Raw genomic sequence first — 20,256 nt, forward strand, 5'->3', positions numbered from 1 at the left:
AGGCTACCCCCAGACAAGTCCCTGTCCAGAGAATCTTCTGGATTGCCTGAAAGCTCCTGGGTATTTCAGGGGTTTGAATGAAGGCATGTTGACATGGTACCTTGTAAAGAGAAGCCGTGCAGGCAGAGCTAGCTGGGGTAATGCAGTTGCTGCACTGGCTAGCTTAGTGCAGACTACCCTTAACCCAAGCCTAATTGCCACACTGAGAAGCAGAATCTTCACCCACGTGAAGCACCGAGTGGCTAGATGGCTTCCAGCACCCAAGCAAACTTAGGAGTCTCTGCCTGGCACTACTTTTGCCATGTAGATACATCTCCAGCTGTATTCCAGAGAGGGTCTTCTTGTCTGTGCTCCAGGCTGCCCCGTTGAAGCAGGATTCTGGTGCAGAACACGCTAGTACTCTGTGTACCCAAGAGCCGACTGTAGCCAGCTCTCTCCCAAGCGTAGATGCCCTTCTGAAGCATCGGAGCTGTGCTGCTCTGCTCAAAATCTCCAACTGCTTTGTTGTTAGGTCATTTGTCACAGCACAAAAAACCCCCCATGCCAGTAGGACAATGCCAACAGTTGCGTCATTGAACATTGAGAAGCAATGGAACATGTTTGGGAAAGGGACGGGGCCTCTTTGTCCTTGAACTGGACACAGTAGCTCGGAGATAAGCTTGTAGCTGGAAGCATGAGTAATGGGCCTGTGCTAGTAGCAGAGAGGGCTTTGTGTGGCTGAGGGATGCGTCTTTGACTATGGCGCCCCCATCAAATCGCCTACTGGTTGTGTGCTGAATTCACCAGTTGAGAAAATGTTGGCCAAAGAGGAGGATCAGCTTTGGGAGCTGGCCTGTTGGAGTCACCAGTCACCACAGACTAAACCAGGGGTGGACAAAATACAGCCTGCTGGCTGGATCTGGCCCGCCAAGGGATTTTATCTGGCCTGCAGCAGGTCCCTTGGTCTCACCCGGCCTAGATGCAGGGGGCAGCACAAGGGCTGTGGCACATACAGCTGATCCCACTTCCCTCAGGCATGCAGTGGGGTGGGGCAGCACAGAGGCCAGACTCGCTTCCCAGAACCCCTGTAGCATCGGGTCCTTCCAGCTGCCGCTGCTGGTCTCTGCCACTGGACCTGGCCACACTGCAGGCACCCTGGCCCATCCGCCCCACTCCCACTGCTAAGGGTGCCAGACAGAGCGGGTGGGTGGGGTCTCCAAGGAGACTGGCCTGAGACCCATGTGGGCAAGGTGCGTTCAGTTGGCAGATGAGATGGGTCCATGGGCAGGCAGGGAGTGGCATCCAGGAGTAGGACAGGCAGGTGGGGCCAGGGCCAAGCTTGGGATCACAGGGCAATGACAGTGCAGGGCCAGGGCCCAGGGCAGAGCCATGATCCATTCCCTGCACATCCCTGCAATGGGTACAGGCAGGAGCATTCCAGGAGTGGATCGGGGCTTTGTCCCAGACCCTGGCCCCATGCTGCCACCAGCTCCTGATTCCAGCCCCGGTCCTGGACCATCCCGCTCCTGGATGCTGCTCCCCACCCCCCTGGCTGAGTTCAGGGCCAAACCACTTAGGGAGTTTTGCTGAGCTGTTGTGGGTGGGGGGTGCTGACCTGGCCTGCGACAGCTTACCAGAACTCCCTAAGTGGCGTCTGGCCCAAATAAATTGCCCACCCCTGAACTAGACTGTTTCTGATCTCATCTGCACAGGGAAGTTGCACTAATTTAATGTCAGTGGCTCTTGCAATGATCTTCTTCCCTCTTCTCTGCGGAGCACCAGTGTCACTTGCTGTGAGGCGGGTCTGACTGTGTCAGTGGCTGGCAGATGAGGCGTCACTTCTTTCTGACAGAGACATTAGTCACTGCCTCCACTCTGCTGCCCTGCATGCTCTGCCACTCGGCTCAGCGCGGGGATTGAAGGAAGGGGGATGTGGTAAGATACTGCCTGAAATTGGAATCGCCCAGGTAGATTCAAACTCACCTTCTCCTTATCTGTGAGGGATGCTTGCAGCCTGTGTGAGGAGAATGCAGCTCCCAAAAGCTACCAGGCCACCTGTCATCTAGCAAGCCAGCACTACAGGGATTGTGACATGCTCTCTTGATGACAATGAGAACAGGGGGTGGAGGACAGCTTGCTGCTCTCCCTTTTTGAGGTTTCCTCTAACACCTCAAGCCATTAAGGGGGTTCTTCTGGATCATGAGTGGACTCCTTGTTAGCTACAGTGGCATGTATGAGCCTTAAAGTAGAAATTAAAGTTTATCCTTTCAGGGAAGACAAGCACCTATCTACTGTGGTATCCAAGGGCACCTATACACATGCACGGAGGCTGCTGCAACACGCTGTAATTACAGCATCTCAGAGCAGACTCAATGAATCAAGTCTGCTGGAGCGTGGTAATTACCGTGCTTCTTTAGATTCCAATGTCATGTGTATCAGTGTCCCCACACTGAAAAATGGCGGCAGAGGCACTTTAATTAAAGCTGGTTCTACAGGCTTTACTTGAAGTGCCCCGCCGCCATTTTTCAGCACAGGGAAACTGATGCACATGACACTGGGCGCTTTAATTAGTGGCTCTTGGAGCTGCTCAAATTAAAGTGCCCCTCCACCCCCTCCAACTTCTGGGGCATTTATAGACGTGCTCCAAGCTTGTATGCACAACCCAATTAATCTGCAAAGTATCAAAACATGTTGCTGGCATTGGCATAGTCCCATCCCTCTGGGCCAGCCTTGGCTCCTCTCCACCATGTTGTCCCCTTGGTTTGTAGTGTTCTGGTGGGTGGGGTCCCTGGATGAGTACCAGAATCCTGTTTGCAGCTGATCTGCTTTGTGACCTTGAGCCAAATCATTTCATTTCTCTTTGCCTTGATTTCCCTATCTCTAACCCAGGAGAAATAAGGATGTACCTTCCTTGGCAGAGCAGCCTATGGCTGCCAGAGTGAGGTAGCTCTTGGCCCACTTGTCACAGGCTTGGCATTTGACTGCTGTTCCATGCCAGTTTGTGTTTAGTTTTAAAGCTTAGCTAGAGCAGATGTGGCTTTTCAAATATACCAGCAAGTTCGAGAGCCTTAACCTGCTGCCTGTTCTTATACTGTCACACTTGCCATCCCCCCCCAGCACTCCTGAGTATTTTTCTACAGTGTTTTTCTTTTGGAGGCTTTCAGGCTTCAGCCTCTGGTCCCTGTAGACCAGTGGTTCTCAGCTTTTTTTAGTCTCAAAGCACCACTGGATAGACTGGAGCCACCCATTGGAAAATGATAGCTCTTAATGTTTGCTCTTTTTTGGGTACAGAAAAACAATAGAGAATTGTTTTCTGTTACAGAACTCAGAAAGACAACAACTAAGGATTTCTATTTGAAATCTCTGAATTTGTCTTGTAAATCATGTTTGTGTGGCACCTTGCGGCACCCTTGAAAGGATCTTAAGACACCCCAAGGTGCCATGACACCCTGACTGAGAATCAGTGCTGTAGACACTAAATTTCTTCTAAAAGATACCCTGAAAGCCTCCTGTTCTCTCTCTCAGCAGCTATGGTTCATACTATTGCATCACTCCATTTCTGGCCTCTCCTGGCACTTTACCCTACCCTACCCCTTATCCCCAGCCCTGGGAGCAGTTTGTTGTCAAGGTGATTGGGCCATCTGCCTCCTTCATCCTCCTTGGATCCATTTCTAGTGCCCATTCTTGATGCTTTTGGGAAGCCAGTAATACTATGATGCCTGATGACCGAGCTCACTGAACTAACTGTAGCTGGGGTGTTCACCCTCTGTGCCTTCAAGGAGCCCTTTGGGGCAGAAGAAATGAACCTACTCACATATGCAGTGTGTCACCCCTCCTAAGAAGGACTTGGGGCTCTTCCCATGGAGGAGGAAGAAGAAATTGGGCAAAATCCGGTAGTTGCCCATAAGGCAGTTTAGAAAAACAGCCTGTCCCAGCATGCTTCCCTAAAGTGATCCTGCACCCCAGTTCAAGACAGACTCCCTCCACTGCAAGGTTTAGAAGGCTGGTTACTGGCCTGGGACCCAGGAAATAGACCCACCTGCTTCTTAGAGCTCACACGATGGCCTGGTGCTTTTGGCTGCCCTGTCCAATGTCCAGTTCTCACTGGCTGCTATCCTGTAATGATCCTTGGATGATTGAGGACAGATCAGTTCAGCTCAACTCAAAAGGAGCTGCTTAGAGCTGTAGTGCATTTCAGCTGCCATGTGACTGCCCAGACAATGTCAGGGTGCTGGGATAGGTCTAGATCAGCACTTGTACACCAGCTGAAGATAGCTTTGTATTTAAAGTACAAATAAGTGCACAAGGTTGCTTGTGCCTGAAACAGTCACTAGGACAAGGAAGTGACTGTGATTACTGCTCTGGAACTAGCCATCATACAACTGCTATGCTAATACACCAAATTTGCAGAGCCAGATGGCTTGCAAATGTATTGCCTGAGATTTACCTCTGGCAACTTGGTGGTGACCCATGTTGCAGTTTGGAAAAGGGAAAAACTAGCTTTGCGTCATTGGTTTATTGCAAACTTAAATAAGAATGCAAATTAGAAACTTAATTAAAATCCTAACTAAACGAATTGTCTTTATTAAACTAAGAACTGAACAATGGTGTTGCTTGTTTAAAAGGACCTTAATTTAATGAGCTAACAATTTTGGAATGATGCTAACAAATGGTTAGGTGGTTAGATGAGCCCAAGCAGGGCTTGAATGACAAAGTTAAGTACTGTATCCATCATACTTTGGGTTTCTGGGGTTCAAGTTTCTTAAATAAAATGTCTTGCTTAACCCTCAGGCCCCTCAGGATTGCCATTTAAGTGGCTTGTGTCGGTAACTCTTATTTTGTGTTATGTTATTTAGGCAAAATAACTTACAATGTTCAGTGTTTCTGGCAGTGAGGTCTATGTGGGCAATCTGTTGCAACACACAATGACTGTAGGGTGATTGAATTTGTATTTGCTGGAAATCTGGATGCATACGTGCTATCTATTGTATGTATGTGTGCAAATTATGCCATGTTTCTTTGACAATAGGATGCCCTTGAATTCAGAATACACCCATGTTTTGACTTTCAGCTTAAAAAACAAAACAAAACACATTTGCAAGGATATATAACCTCTGCAGTGCATATGAAGGTTTTTTTAATTAACTCAAATATTTAAGGTGAGCCACTTTTAGAAGAAATATTTCTTTTTAAAGTGTCTTTGAAGGAGTGTGGCATGTATTTGTTCACACAACAAGGCAGCACAAGAAAAAGAGAAGCTCTTGACAGTAGAGAAGTTCTTTATGGTAGACCAGTAAAGTCAGATTGGAGACGCAAAGGATGTCCTCTTTGGTCAGTACCTCCCACGGGCAGGCATCCCCTGGGCAAGTGACGGGTCAGGTTGGCTTGTAGCTTCAGGAGTGATGGTCTCCTCTGCTTTGGCTTGTATCAGGACAGTGGGAACATGAACAATCCTTGGTACTCTAATGATTCTGGACGCAGCACTTTCAGCAGTTACCTGTACCTTATAGTTGTGATTGCAGCTTATTCCAGCTCTCTGCAAACCTAGTGAGTCTAATTCTGGTTGAAGGGTAGGAATTTAGGTCCTTTTGCCATATTTTCTACATCACCATCTCTTAGGTTATAAGATTCTTATCTCCTTCATTTAATAAAAAAAAAAAAAAAGAGGAGCAGATGTATTTAAAAAACAGAGCAGATGTGTTTCCAAAACATGGGAGTGAGAGAGAGGACTTGGCCAATGTGACTTTGGACACCCCCTCCTGGAGCCACAGCTGGAGTACAGATTACTTCAGTTCCTATGCTTTGGAGCATGATCCATGGCACCGTTGCCTTGTTGCTTGTCAATTTTTCATTCATACTGTATTTTCATACACTCAGCTCCAGAGATCTTGGTCCCTTCCAACAGGAATTTCTAAAGCAGTCAGCAAGGGGCTGCTTCTGTCCACTGCTGAAATGAATTTGAGTGCTGAGTGTTGTCCCTTCATGGGCCTCCCTTTCCAATAGCAGTGGCCAGGAGGGTAGGTCACTGGGCCAGGAGGGTAGGTGGCCAGTCCTGGGTGTCAGGTTGTGGGGTTCCAGAGCCTTGTGTGCACATACAGGGCTTCTCAGCTCGCTCTCTCGCTCACAGCCAGACCTGATTGGTCCTAGTAGCTTCAGACTGGGAGAGAGAGAGAGGCTTTGCTTGGCCCAAGTCAGACAGTTGAGGTGGTGGATTGGTCTTATGCCCCTTTAAAGCCTCTCTGAAATGGAGGGAGAGCTTGAAATAAAATCCCCCTCCTTCCACTCCAGTAGCAGTCATGAGCCCTCCCTGCATCACTGCTATGAGAATGTGCTGCAGAACAGTGGGAGGGCACTGCCAAGCCTTAAACACAAGAGCAGCTGAGTTGGCAGCTGCGTCAAGCCCATCACATGATGTCTCATCCTTGCTCCTTGTTGCCATCTCCCAGTCAGCAGGTCTCCCAGTGACGAATGCACTAGCCAGGAGTTGCTGTGGTCTCTGCCCCTCAGAGATGTTCAACGCACAAGCCTACACTAGCACAGCACTCGGGCCTGGAGTCTTAACTGATTAATCTACTGTGAAATTGCATCCTAGTTCCCACCTTGACCCCTGCTTTGCTTCCCTGAGCTAATGCAGCATGGTGACTGGCTGCACTGTAGCATTCGTTAGCAAAGGCCATGCGCTAGACCTGTTCTGACGTACTTGCAGTTCACCCAGAAAGCTTTGCCCTTTTTTTGAGGTGATGAGACCATTTGAGTGTAATGGTGCATGGTTTGACCTGTTGGTTCATTGCACTGATCTAGTGAGACATAAGCTCTGTCTGTTCCTCATTCTCTCAGACTCCTTACCCAAAGAAATTGCATCAGGGAGGTAGCAAGACAAATGACCCCATCACAGACTGTTCTATGCCTTCCCCTGGATCTTGGTTCCTGCTATCCAGTGTCTACTCTGTGTTGGGGTAGTAGGAAGTGGGAGATGCACTGTGTTGTAGAAAGATTTGGAGAGTCTTTGCAGGAGTCTATACCAGGATGCTGGGATTTTGGCGTGCACCAGGTCAGAAGCCCCACATTCCCACGCCTGCATCCTAGTGAGCTGCTGTTTGTGCACCCCTTTCCCTGTGTGCCTAAAGTTTCTGTCCGAGTCCTATGGGCCCAGGAGGTCATTGCTACTTTGGGAATCAGCCAGTAAGTGGTGCCCAAGAGACACTGAGAGTCTTCCCCGCCCCCCACCTTCCCCATTACTTCAAGACTACAGGGCTTCCTGGCCTTTTCTCTGTTTGCTGGTAAGGATTTTTTTTAGCAAGCCACCAAAATCGCAGAGCCCACTGCTTGGGGATGGCCTGAAGCTGCAATTTATTTACCCTGATTAAGCCTGGGGAAGCCATTAATCCACACTTAAGCCATTAATCTACATGTTATTAAGTGTGGATTAATGGCTTCCCCAGGCTTAACCAGGGTAATTAAGCCATTGTTTCAGGACATGTGGCAATCTGCTGGGAGGGGCAGGACTGCGGGGGCCCCTTGGCCAATCAGAGGTGTGGGGGGCCCTGCCACACTCAGCCTATGAAAATGGCAGCCAGCCCCAGGATCTGCCTGCAAAATCATCTGGCTGCCTCCTTGAGTTGGGTAGACTAGATCCCTACCCATGGAGCAGATGCCAGATGGATGTTGCTGTTCTTGGCCTCCTGTGCACAGATACCAGGCAGTCCCATAGGAGGCAAGCCCTGGGCTAGGTCTCCCACAAGTGTCTCTGCCTGACTGTGACCCTGGGCACGAGCCAATTTAGATTTGCTCTTGTTTTGGACTTGGCATTGGTGGTTTCTTAGTGAGATGCGACTTTGCTCCCAGAACCCCACGCCCCAGAGCTCCAGTGCCAGGGCATTAACTAGCCACGCTCCATTGAGGCCGGTGGCACATGCAGCCCTCTGCATCCACTGAGGATCTGGTTGTTAGCTGTTTGGGCCCAGTCCTGGAAGAAGATGTGCCTGGCTGAGCGCTCAGTGCTGCAAACTGGGTCTCTGCTGCAGTTGTCCTGCCGTCTACTCCTTTGCAGTGTAATGCTCTGGGGGCAGGGAGGAAGTCAGTTTTCTCTGAGCTCTCAGGACCAGCTGTACTTCTCTATCTGTTTAATGAATGCCTCTGGCTGGGCTTTCACCGGAGATTAGTGAGGGCCACATTAGTTACTCTATCATCAGAGCTGCAGTATCAGCCAAAACACTGTTCTCATGATACAGACCCAGCCACTCTTTGCTCCTTGTATGTTCCCACCTGCTCCTTTTGGTTTCAGTGTCTGAAGCAGGGACATGTAAAGCCACAGGGGACAGCTGCCACCCCATGCCAGAATGGGGAAGGTGAGAACTGATGGTCCGGGATGAAGCCTAGTACTATGGGTGAACTGCTGGACTTCATCCTCTGTGTAGCTATTTGGTGTCCCCTACTGGGAAAAATGCTCATTGCAAACTATGCCGGGGAACTGAGAATCTCTTGTTTTATTATTGGTTAGTGCAGTGGTTTTCAACCTTTTTTTTTCATTTGTGGACCCCTAAAAAATTTTGAATGGCAGTATGGACCACGTTGAATTGTAAGTATGGGTATTCATATACTTTTGATTAATCATATTTGTCTTTGGTGGACCCCTTAGATGTAGTCTGTGGACCCACAGAGGTCCACGGACCACAGGTCAAAAGCCACTGGGTAGCCTGTGCTCAGTGAAAATCTGTGCCCTGTCCCATCTGTAGCCATTTTGAAGGGCTCTTCACTGTTGTCTGAGCTGTGCTGGCAAAGGGATTACTTTATTAAGTTATGGGCAGCTGAAGATATCATGCTTTCGAGGTTTGCTCTGCCCACAGCATCTCACAGGTACACCGGTGGAGTCTTGCATGAGACTGACACTGCCAGCAGCAAGACACATAGAGACCACTGCCAAACTGTTCTAGGCCCTTTCTGCAAATTGCTGTAAAGAAAAAACAGCTCCCACCCACTCCTCCCTGCAGTCCACTGATGGGCAGGAAGTAGTGAAACAGCTGCTACCTCTGATCAGCTACAAAGGTCTGTTGTTGCTGTATGCTGCTGGCTCTGGCTCTGCTGCTGTTTTGTCTCTCTTATCAGGGCTGACACATGCAGGGGGACAGGGTCCTTTTCAGACTAGGAAAGGACTCCTAGTTGGATAAAGCAGCTGCCTATCTGCTCCCTTGTTAGAAGGACACAGGAGAGCTCTGGCATCAAAAAGCATCAGACAACGATCTTGGGTTATTTTCTTTTCTTATGCTTCATAAAGTCATGCAGCATTATGCTGCTATGGCCAGGATCTTGGCCAGCCTAGGGGAGATGAGATGCTTGCTTAAAGACTGATAGGGACCGGAGAGCTGCCATCTGCTTTGGGGAACCAGGCTGCAGTGAACAAAAGGTCTGGAAGTGGGATGCCCTACCCCCATGCATTATTTCAAGCTGCTTTAATGCATCAAACTTTTTTTTATATGCAGGGAAACATGACAGGCCCATGAAATATTCACAGGAGCCTTCAGGAAATGCTCTGAAGCCTACATGAAATTCTCAGTTCTTTATTCATGCAGCCTCTTGGATTCAGGGGATTTGGGGAAAAGAGTGAGTGTAGATCTGGGTTTCAAAGACCCAAATCAAACAGCAGGTGGACTCCTTCTCTGGTATCAGAACCCCAGACCCAGACCCTCTGGAGATCCATCAACAACCAGATGTAGCCGCTCATCATGAGCAAAGTGCTGGTTCCTGAAGTGAGAGGTCTCTGGACTGCGGTGAGAGCTCTTCACTTTATTTGTCTCTCTCCTAAAAATGTAAAGGCCTGGTGGTGTGACTGATGGATCCAAATTTTAGACATGCTGGTATCCTCTCCTCCACCTTCTGTATGTCCCCAAAGCCTCTGTGTGTACATGGTATAATGTATTGGTGGTGGGGAGAGGAGCGGGGACACGACGACATGGGAATCCTGCTGGCACCACCTCCGCAACATTATCTTAGTCAGAGTTACTCAGCCAGCAAACACACTCCCTGGCCATAATTTCTTAGAAGAACTGCACTGTAGCCAGCAGTGCTGTACTGCTTCTCGGAGCCAACTGCCTGTATGTGCTGTTAAATATTTGAAACTACTAACTTGCATTACAGTACCACTTGGGAGCACCAGTGACAGACAGGACACATTGTGCTCAGTGCTGTACAAACCTGGAACAAGAACACTATCCCTGCCCCAGAGTGTAGGCAGTCTCTGCAGTAGTGCAGTCCTCCGATTCCCCAGTAACGTGGGCCCTGTGTGGGTGCTCTAGTCGAGGCTGGTTGCTGAAATAATTTTTGGATAGTGGAAGCCACTTCAAAATTAAGGCTGCGGCTGTGAATGTCTTGGCACACAATGACAGGCAAGGATATTTGTGGGTGAGACCCTTTATTGGACCAACTGCATAGTTCAGATGGACTGAGACCAGCTTCTGAATGCAGTGCTTTCTTCTCCAGGGCTGACGAGAAAGCAGGCACAGCAAAAACTATAAGCAGACTAGAGAGGTATTTCCTGGACCATCATGGCCACAACATGAGTCCAGTACAACCTTAACACCCTGGGATTGATTTGGGAGGTGAGGGGTGTTTTTTCTCCCATGTTTAAAGGAGAGCCCTGTTTGATCAACTCCTACCTAACTACAAAGGAGAAGGCCATCATGCCTGGTAGAGCACATCCCTGCCCTCTGTTTGCAATGCCAGACAGTGACAGTGATTTGGAAAGTGCAGCACATTCTTTGATTGCCAGGTAAACCAGGTGCAGAATGAGCTGTTGTTGACAGTCTGCTGTGGTCTCTGCACGTGCCTGTCCCTGCCTGTTTGGTGAGAATCAATGATGGGCAATACCTGTAAAGTACATCTTTATATACATAGGACACAGCCTCTGTATGCCCTGTCTAGAATGCCAGCAAACACTTCTTGGATGGGAATGCTAACAAAACCCCTTGGCAAGTGCTCATCTTTGTCCATCAAATCCCTTAATCACTCCCTATTTCAATTTACATCTGCAAAATGGGGACAGAGGCAGCACCCTGTCACACCCACAGGGCATTTGGGAGATGACTGGGTGGAGATGGTTAGATACTATAGTGTTGAAGCAACACAAATCTCTGAAATGCACAGAGTCCCCCTAATGGACTTGTCACCCTTGTGGAGATTTGCCAATCTGATGTGATGTTGTGATGCTGCCAAGCTGTGTGGAAGTGTCTGTGTCTCCGCATGGCATGATGGCATCCTGCCATCATGATGCATGGCCTAGTTTCTCTTGCCTGTGAAATCTTCTCTCCAAGCTCTCAGAGAGCACTTACCAATTCTTTCCCTCTTCCCCATTCCCTATCCCCAGCAATTGTCACCTGTAATGGCAGGTGCTTCCATGTAGTGATGATCAACCACTTGGGCTCTCAACTATTCCATAAAATGCTAAGTGCCCGGGGCAGGTAAAATGCTTCCAGTTCAGGGCAAAATGAAGCAGAAATTGCTGTCATTGATGTTGCAATGGAGCATGGAAAAGATCTCCATGACAGTAAGCCTTTGAAGACACTGCTCTTCTCTGCCATTCTCCTGTTTTGCTTTTCAGCCTGACTTTTGAGCTATGATAACAGGTCCCAGGGTTTGGGATTCCTTCACCTCTGCTTACTTCTGCAGCTTGGAGTTTGCACTTGGGCTCTGGAGATTCTGTAACATGAAGGTCGTGCTGTGCATCAGTTGGAAAAAGATTCTGGTCTCTGTATGTCCCAGAGGAGAGGTCTTGGGAAGGATTTGAACTGAGAGCTTTTCACATCCAAAGTGGGTGTAAGCTACTTTGCCCTTAGGCAGGCTGGCTGAGTCCTCACAACAATAGTCTAGCAGTATATTTCTATGTACTTGAATTGCCTGTGTTCAGACAGGTTAAAAACAGTGAGACATCTGTCACCATTGGCCTCCCCCACACAGCTTTTCTTAATCCTGTCACCTCAGTAACTTGTGCTCATCCTTTCCAGGCAGAGACTCTTCTTGGTGTCCCAACAGCAGTCTGTCCTACTGGTCCTCCGTTGTCCCCACTGTGGATTCAAGGCAGAGAGATGAGCAAGTTGAATAACCCATCCTTGCTTTCTTTTTGTACCCCCACCTGAGAGCTGGGCGGTGGGTTCTGCTGGTGTTGAAGGACTAGCTGGAGTAAGGAGAGATGGAAGAGATAGTGATGATGATGGAGAAAGGGAGGGTGGAAGAAATACAGCAGGATTTCTCCCTCTGGGGGTGGCAGCTGAGAGCAGGTGGCAGGGGCAGGAGAAGCTGGGGGAAAAGGAAGAGTGTACTTCCATAGGATCTGCCCCAGGCCCTGCCTAATGGCAGTGGGCATTTCATGTTCACATAATTTCCTGAACATGTTTTGTATAAGCTCTGTGGAGGAAGAGTAGGGTAAGATGCACGTTTCTCCCCATCTCCATGGCAACATGCCTTTGTGTCTGCACTGCCATAGCAAGGGAGGCAAGGATGTCAGCAGTGATGCACGCTTCCAGGACTGGATCCATCCGCTCTGTACAGGACCACTGGGTAGGGGAGCCCCCCCCACCAATGAGCAGTGTTTGTTCTGTACAGTGATGGGACTGCCGCTGTGTCAGCCACAGCTTACCTCCAGCTGGCACTTCAGCTCTCTTATCTCCTAGCCAGCCTAAAGGCTGTCTCTTCACAGCACCTTTATAGAGGGTGGGCCATGAAATGTGCTTCCTTTCCTCTCTATTCCCCCCCCCCCAAAACCACACACACCTCATCTCTAGATCTGCCTAGAGAAGTTAAAGTTATTTGGGCACCCCTGTGGGTTAGGCATCCAAGCCCTGTTGAGAATTGATGGCATTTAGGCATCAAATTCAGATAGAGCTCCTTTAGAAATCCCAGTCACAAACCAGCTCTTCCTTCCTTTCCCCATCTCTGGCTGATCTCCCCATCCTTGCACTGGTGGCAGGAGCTGTAGCATTGCTTGCAGCACCTGCCTCCTTGCCCCCAGCCCAGCCATAAGATGGATCCACCGACACCAGATAGGTGTTGAGCCCTCATTGGCATAACTGCAGGAGCCCTTGATGAGGCTGCTCGCTGTAGCACATCCAGAGCTCAGGGTGGGGATGAGAGATGCAGCTCCCACGGAGCCTGTTGCTGCCAGCAGGGATCTGCTGATTAATGGCAGGATGTCTGTTTGGGGTGTCCCTGTGTAACACCATACATGGAGACACTTGTGCATGTGGGGAGATTTCTGGGAACACCGCCTGCGTAGGAAGGCTCTTAGATAGGGGGCTCATTATACAAAGGCTCAGGCTTTACCCTGGGGGCTTATCATGACTCATGTACAACACCGATCTGGCTTCCCTGCTGTCACCTTCCTTTCCCTCCTTCCCCAGCCCCGTTCCTATCATTGGCTGCTGCTTCTGGCGGCAGAGCGTGGGAAGGAGCAAATGTTGCTTCCCCCTCAACATAGACACCCGCGCACAGGCACAGGAGAGCAGGAGGAGAACACGCAGCCTGCGCTGCAGAGGTGCTGCCAGTGCCTTCCCTCTGCTGCCTGAGAGCTCTGCACACGGGGCCTGGGATTCCCACAAGGAACTGTTGGGCTCGAGATGAAAGTGAGTCAGGTCTTCCTTCCTGAGTGCCTGTGTGTCCTGGTGACGGTGTCCGTCGGCTCCCCGGTGTATGTCGGGTGGCGTGCATTGCACCACCATAGAGGTAAGGGGCGGGGGGGGAGCGGGCCTTCAATGCATGCACAAGACATCCCATTTATTCCATTTTGCAGGCAAGTTTGTTTCTTCCCTGAGTCGGGGGTTGCAGCAGGTTCCTGTAGATTAAAACAACTTTGCCTGCAAGAGATCAGCGGGCCGGGGCCGTCTTTCCATCCTGTGTTTGTACAGTGCTTAACACAGGGGGGTCCTGGTCCACGACTGGGATTTCCAGGTGTTACCCCTACTGCCAGTTGTATGTGCTAACAAAAGAGCCCCTGGTCACTGGATTAGCTTTGTACCTTGAGCCCCGGTCACTGGATTAGCTTTGTACCTTTCAGCCTGAGCTCCTCTGTAAATCCAGGCTATTGGACTTGAAAAGCAGTTTGAAGAATGACTTGGTAGGGGGTTGTAATGTGTGATAGAAGAGCCAGATTCTTGGAGCAGGCATCTGGCGGGTGTAGCAGGGGCAGGAAAAGCCTGCCTAGTTTTGTGATGGGGCTTGATCAGTTCCTGGTGGGGATTTGGAGATGTGCCTGCCTGCCACAGTTCATTGTGTTCTCTCCCACCGAAAGCCTGTACACAGTCCAGTGGTGTTTGCTGCATTCAAAGAGCTGTGGAGAAAATGGGGCACTGGGATACAATAACCCTGGCAACTAGGTCATGGGTGTCGTCAAGGGTTGCCAGGTGACTGTGAAAAACCCGAAACAGCTGTCAGGTAAGCAGAGCTGTATCTCGGGCAGGTGGATGGCTGTGTTTGCACTGCCTCCGTGTTTGTGTAGTTGTTTCCCGAAAGCAAACACTCACCTGCTGCTGGGCTGTCTTACTGTGAGCTTGGAAAACTTGCCTAACTAGAGCTACGGGCTGCCCTCCTGCATCCACTGAGGTCCAGGCACCTTCCCTGCCCAGGGGTGGGATTACACTAAGCGTGTCAAGGCTCTGAGCAATGGCCAGCCTGAGATGGACACTGGCGTAACCCAGTGTAAGAATCTGATCCTACTATACGGTTCTTATACCCTCTTATCTATTACACTGCCCTTTATTTTGGACCGAGTCCTGCTCTCCTGGTGCTGTAGGCTGAGCTATAACTGTCTGCTTTGATTTCAGTGAAAGCTGAGAGCCAATTTGTCTTGAGCTCGCAGGGAAATCCCAGTCCTGAAGGATGAGTTGGCAAGTGTGGAGTGAGAAGGGGCATCAGGGGTTTGCATCATTCCTGTGTCTATAAATCATGCACCTGCTTTTGCTCCAAGCAAAATACTTACCTGGCAGGTGAAATACCATGACCACTAGAGTGGTTTTCCTACTGGCAGGGGAAAATCACTTTCTTGGCAGGGGGTAGTATCTTGACTGAAGTAAGGCATAGCTAGTCTCCCAATTTCACTTCCAGTGGGAAGAGCTTGGCTGTGTGCCAACTTTATGGAAATGGAAAACTCCTCCTTAGCTTGCTCCTGTGGCCATATGACTGAGGGCAAGCAAAACATGAGGGCATCTGAACCCCAAGCCTTTGGGCTTGGGCCTGCATGTAGGATGCCTGCCAAAGGATTTGGAAGCATCTGAAGCCCCAGGCGGGGGTGGAGGATGTTTGCCAGTAGTAGGGCCACATATAGTTCTTGAACAACTCATGGATTTGGAATTGATTTGGTTGATTTGACTTGGGACACACACATTTTTTCTTAAAAAAAACAACAAAAACCTGCTTTTGCTCCAAACAGCACTTAGGACAAGATTTTTCTTGTGCTGACTTCAAGCTTGGGGTCATTAGGCTTTTTCCTTTGTGCTCTACCCTGTTCTGTGCATAGATCTATCATGCGTAGGGGGTGGAAAAGGGAACGTGTAGACAGAACTACAGCGAGGAGAACAAGGGAGACTCTCAGGCAGGTGCTAGAGCTGGAACCCTGTTCAGCTCCTTTGTCCTTTTTCAAACTGGCACTGTGGTGTTGATGGAGTACATGCAGCCCTCCACCTCTGGTGCCACTCAGTCTGGGTAAGACCAGCCTGCAGTTTTCATTTCATAAAGGCCACTTCCTTTCACTAATGAGCAGGAAGCTCTGCTTAGAGCAGTGGTCCTCAGCCTTTTCAGAATCCGGGCCGCCTTTCACCACTCTTTCGAATGTGGCAGCATCCCCACTTGAGAACCATGGTTGTGCTCAACTTGATCTCGGTGCTTTTCAACTGAGTGCTGCCACTGCCAGATAAAATTGCCCCATGTATCGGAGAACCCTAATGCGAGAGGAGTGTGCGTGCTCCAGCCTTGTGCGGGCAGTTCTGTCTGGGCACTGCTGTAGAAGTGCCTGTTGTGGCACTCCTGAGGGGCTCTTGCATCGCCCTGGTTGAGAACCATTCTCTTTGAGGAACTTGCAGTCCATTAGCAGAAGCACCTGACCATGGAAAAACCTTGTGGGATGGGTGAATAAACCCAAGAGAAACTACATAGGAAAGAGCAAAGGTAGTGCAAGCCTACTGAAATGCATCCTCTCAGTGGCAGTTTTCCTCTGGTGTCTGGAGGGCGGTACATGACTCATGCAGCCAGTTACTCAGAATTTACTGAAATGCATCTAACTGCCAGGCAGTAATAAAATACTTCAAAGAGACCCAAACATCAGGTGCAATGAACCTAGCAGCATTGGAAATGTTGCTGCTAGTGGCTTCTCAGTCCCTGGTGCTCTGAGTTGTGAGTGGGCACGTGTGTGTCGAGAGAAAGTCCTTAACTCCCATACACAAGCCATGGTGGTAGCTCTTGAATTGGATCTGTTCTAATGTCTATGCTCTTATGCTACCTAAGGGTTGTTTCGTGGAGCTACTATGAGCCGCTTCCCTTAATAGGTGGACACGCTGGGACTGAGGAATGCCTCCGGCCCAGCCGGCAGTCTCCCTTCCTGAAAAGAGTACATCTGTGTCTTGCCTCTAGTATGCATGCCTAGTAAGCCTGTGATCTAGGCTTCATGAAGTCTCAGCAGCCCTTACCTTGTTGCTGCTATTTTAAGGGCAGGGGGACTTTTGAACACAGAGAGATGATGACTTTCACAAGTCACCCAGGGCATGACAGCATCCGAAATAAAATCCCATGTCTCCTGTCTCCCATTTCTGTGCCCTCTTCCTCCTGCAGCCCAAATGTATGCTGGGGCATAGGAGTCTGAATACAATATTCCCATCCCTGGATTTCTGGAGTCCTCTCAGCTTGGAAAATGAGATACTGTACTTTTCAAACCCTTGCACTTACTACTGGAGCCACGGGGTTTGTAGCACAGCAAAGGACCCTTTGCATCTCTGCCAGCATCCTCTGTAATCCCTTCAAGTTCTGCTGGTCGCTAGAGGTCTCCCTTGACTTCAATATGTTTCGCTTGTCCTAAGGGTGAATTTATGCGAGGCCCTCGGGTTCCTTCCAAGCAGGTTTTACAGCTACTTTCCTACTTGGGCAGAATCTGCCCTGTTCAACCCATTGAGTGCACAAGTTGGGGTCTCCTTTAGCTTGTTGCTTCCTGAAAACTTGCCCAGTTTTAAATGCCAACTACATTTCAATTTCTAGGCTTACAAGCAGCTGGGCAAAATTAGCATGTGTGCGATTCCTGCAATGCAGTGTGTGAGGCCAGAGACTGCTACTCTTCTTCTCTGCGGCTTATATAGACAAATAAAAATGCAGCGGTTATGATTAGAGATGACCTAGGAGGGAGTTAGGATGGACTTCTCCCTGCAAGTGCAGAGCTTGATTAGCCAACATGGAGAAGCTTGAACACCCTCTGAACAGGGGTAGGTAGGACTAAAGTTAACATGCAAATATGGGGATACTCCAACAATGCAAACATTGTGTACAAATGTGGAGGAAACTTTCAGACTACAGAGCGTCTGCTGGCCTGCCCACATGTAAGGGGAGCCATGCACCAACAAGGACCTCTCTAAGGCTACAGATGGAGTGATAGCGTGGGCCCATTTCCCAACCTTAAATCTGAACACAGTAACAAGACATGAGAAGATGATTTAGACATAGTTGCACAGTTTAAATCCATGTAAAACCTGAAGGTCATTTTGCTTTGATTTCCTGCCTATACGCACATCTTGATTTAAAACCAGTTCCATTAGTGAAACTTGTTTTAAGTTTTTAGAGGTACAGGTTTAAATAGAAGTCAGACTTATATTTGAGCAGCCACACTCAGAGTTGTCCCTAAAGTTTAACTATATCACTTCAGTGTAACACCTAGTTAAATTAGTGAAGCTTTATATGCAGACCAAGGGTACTTGATATCACTGTAACCAAGCAAACTGAGAGAGCCCTTCCTTTTACGCCTGGACTGATTTCATTACTCTGTTTGTGGAGCTCTGTGTCTACATGACACATCTCTGTACTGATACAGTAGCCTACCATTGTGTTGCTATAGGCGGATGCCCTTTTGGCATTCAGCTTTGGCTAAGAGGCTTCTGCAGATGTTGCAGAACCCACTTGGAAAGAACATCCATGACCAGGAGTTAAAAATCCCTTATTCTGTCTCCTCTCTACATCACAGCTCGCTGCTAGTGATGGGCCATTACAGGTCTGACTCTTGTGGGTACAGATGCAGCCTCTTAGAGGCCTGTGGTTACCATGTTTGTTATCCTCCTTAGCCTCTCCAGCACAGGCTGCCTTTGCAGTGACAATAGCCCTTGCTTTGAAGAGTGCTGCTGTTGGAAGCCCTGACAAGTGCTTGCTTGGGGCAGGCAGCCTACAAAACAGGGTTGTCTGTGCTTGAGATACTTGTGGCCTCTGGAAGGAGGTGTATGCATGGTCCCAAACCAGGCCCTAAGTGCCAGATGATGTTATGGATAGCCCAAGCTGAGCCATCCCAGATGCCTCCAGCTGCTCCCCTTCGTGGGTCTGTTGGCTTGTTAGCAGCGGTCTGACAGGGTACTCCAGGATCCATCTCACTTTTTGGGCTATGATGAGGGCTGCTGTCCTTCTCTAGCCCATGTGCTGAAGACATCTGAGGCCCCTGACAAAGAGGCCACAGCCACCTGTAGCTGCAGATCCAATTTAGAAATGGATGCCTTTGTGCTAATTTAATTCATGTTACCCTGTCTCTTTAGATCAGACTTTCAGGAGAGAACGAGGGTTTACTTGGGTCATGGATATTTTAGCCAGGCTATGCTACTAGCCTGGATGCAGGCCTTGTGTGGACCAGCTAACAGCATAAACTGTTGATCACCACTTTCTTGGGACAAAACTTCCCCCAGCCCATGAGCCTGAGCCGCTTTTCCATAGTATGGTTGCAACAAAGCTTTGTGCAGCTCCTATATATACATACATATATACGTGTGTGTGTGTGTGTGTGTGTGTGTATAAAATATATAATCCTCCCTCTCCCACTCATAGTATGATCACTGTCAACACAGAGATAAGTTTAAGTGGGTCATTATAGGGCTGCCAGGCTCGAATGCTGCCTTCCCTCCTGTTGCTGGTCTGTTAACCCCCTCTGAGTCCATCCAATGGATTTAATGGCCTCTGCTTCAGCAGGCTGGGTATCCTGAGCTCTAGACCAGCCATGGGTGAGCATTGAGCCCTTTGCTGAGTGATACAAGAAGGTTTTGCAGCATTTGCTTCTCCATGGAATTGCATGCAGCTGAGATTAGAACCAGCCCCTCTTCCCTACTGTGCAGTTGCCTTCTCTTCCCTCTTGCTCCTGGTTCCCGTATGCTGGGTCATCCCAGCGCAGCTCCATACTTGATGAGTCTAAGGAATAGTGTCCACAGAAGTTTGTTCTGAACTGTTTGGCTCTAAAGCAGATCCTGAGTTTAAATGCAACTAGGCACAAATGCTTTGGTAAGCTGGTTCTATTCAACACTCAAAAGACTATCAGAAAAACTTGCTGTGGAGGAGTGTCTCTTTGTTCATAGATAAGTCAGCTCTGGAACAGCTTCTCAGCTGGCATAAACAGCATAGTGCTGTTGACTTGAGTGGCAGAACTTGTCAGATCATTGACTGCTTACATGTGAACAGAGCTAATGTCCTTCATTAATTCTTTCTGACCTTATGGTGGTGAAGGATGACCATAGTCAAAACCCGTGCAGTCAGGGCGTGATAAGGATGCATCCATGATTCCTGTTAGAATGGATCGTTGAAGAGCCAGAATAAGTATGGAGGAGGGCAGGTGACCCTGCCATTGCATTGCCCTGCCAGTGTGCCTGGCAGTCAGCATCCTAGCACAGCGTTTCTTAACCTGTGGGTCATCAGGACCCAAAAGTGCGTTGCAAGAATGAATGGAAGGGTCACAAACAAACTTTAAAAATTGGTTCTCCTTTAAAGGAGAAAAGCATGGAAAATTGTGGCTTTTCCCTTGCAGGCTGGCAGGTTTCCAGCCTGTGAGGGGCTTCTTGGGGCTACCCTGCCCCCCCCCCACCTCCTGTCCCCACACACTGCAGGGGCTAGAGCCTGGGGGCAGGGAGCAGCAGGTCAGGAGTGAGAGGCACTAGGTCAGGACTGGCCATTGATGTTTACAAGCAGGTCCTGGTACAAAAAAAGGTTGAGAACCACTCTCCTAGCAGCGCTGTTGTGGGAGACGTGTTTCCACTCATCCTCCCAGAGTAGAGCAGTCCCTTTTTAAACCGCTCT

At 49.2% G+C, this 20,256-nt stretch overlaps 1 protein-coding gene across 1 annotated transcript in view; it reads left to right on the top strand.

Moving 5' to 3' along the window:
• NPDC1 (neural proliferation, differentiation and control 1) overlaps window positions 1-20,256 on the top strand; it is a gene marked incomplete at its 5' end in the record, with an annotated part of 93,290 nt that overhangs the window by 51,997 nt on the left and 21,037 nt on the right. The window lies entirely within an intron of this gene.

The sequence above is a fragment of the Alligator sinensis genome, unplaced genomic scaffold (genome assembly GCF_000455745.1).
Source record: "Alligator sinensis unplaced genomic scaffold, ASM45574v1 scaffold235_1, whole genome shotgun sequence".
Taxonomy (NCBI): domain Eukaryota; kingdom Metazoa; phylum Chordata; order Crocodylia; family Alligatoridae; genus Alligator; species Alligator sinensis.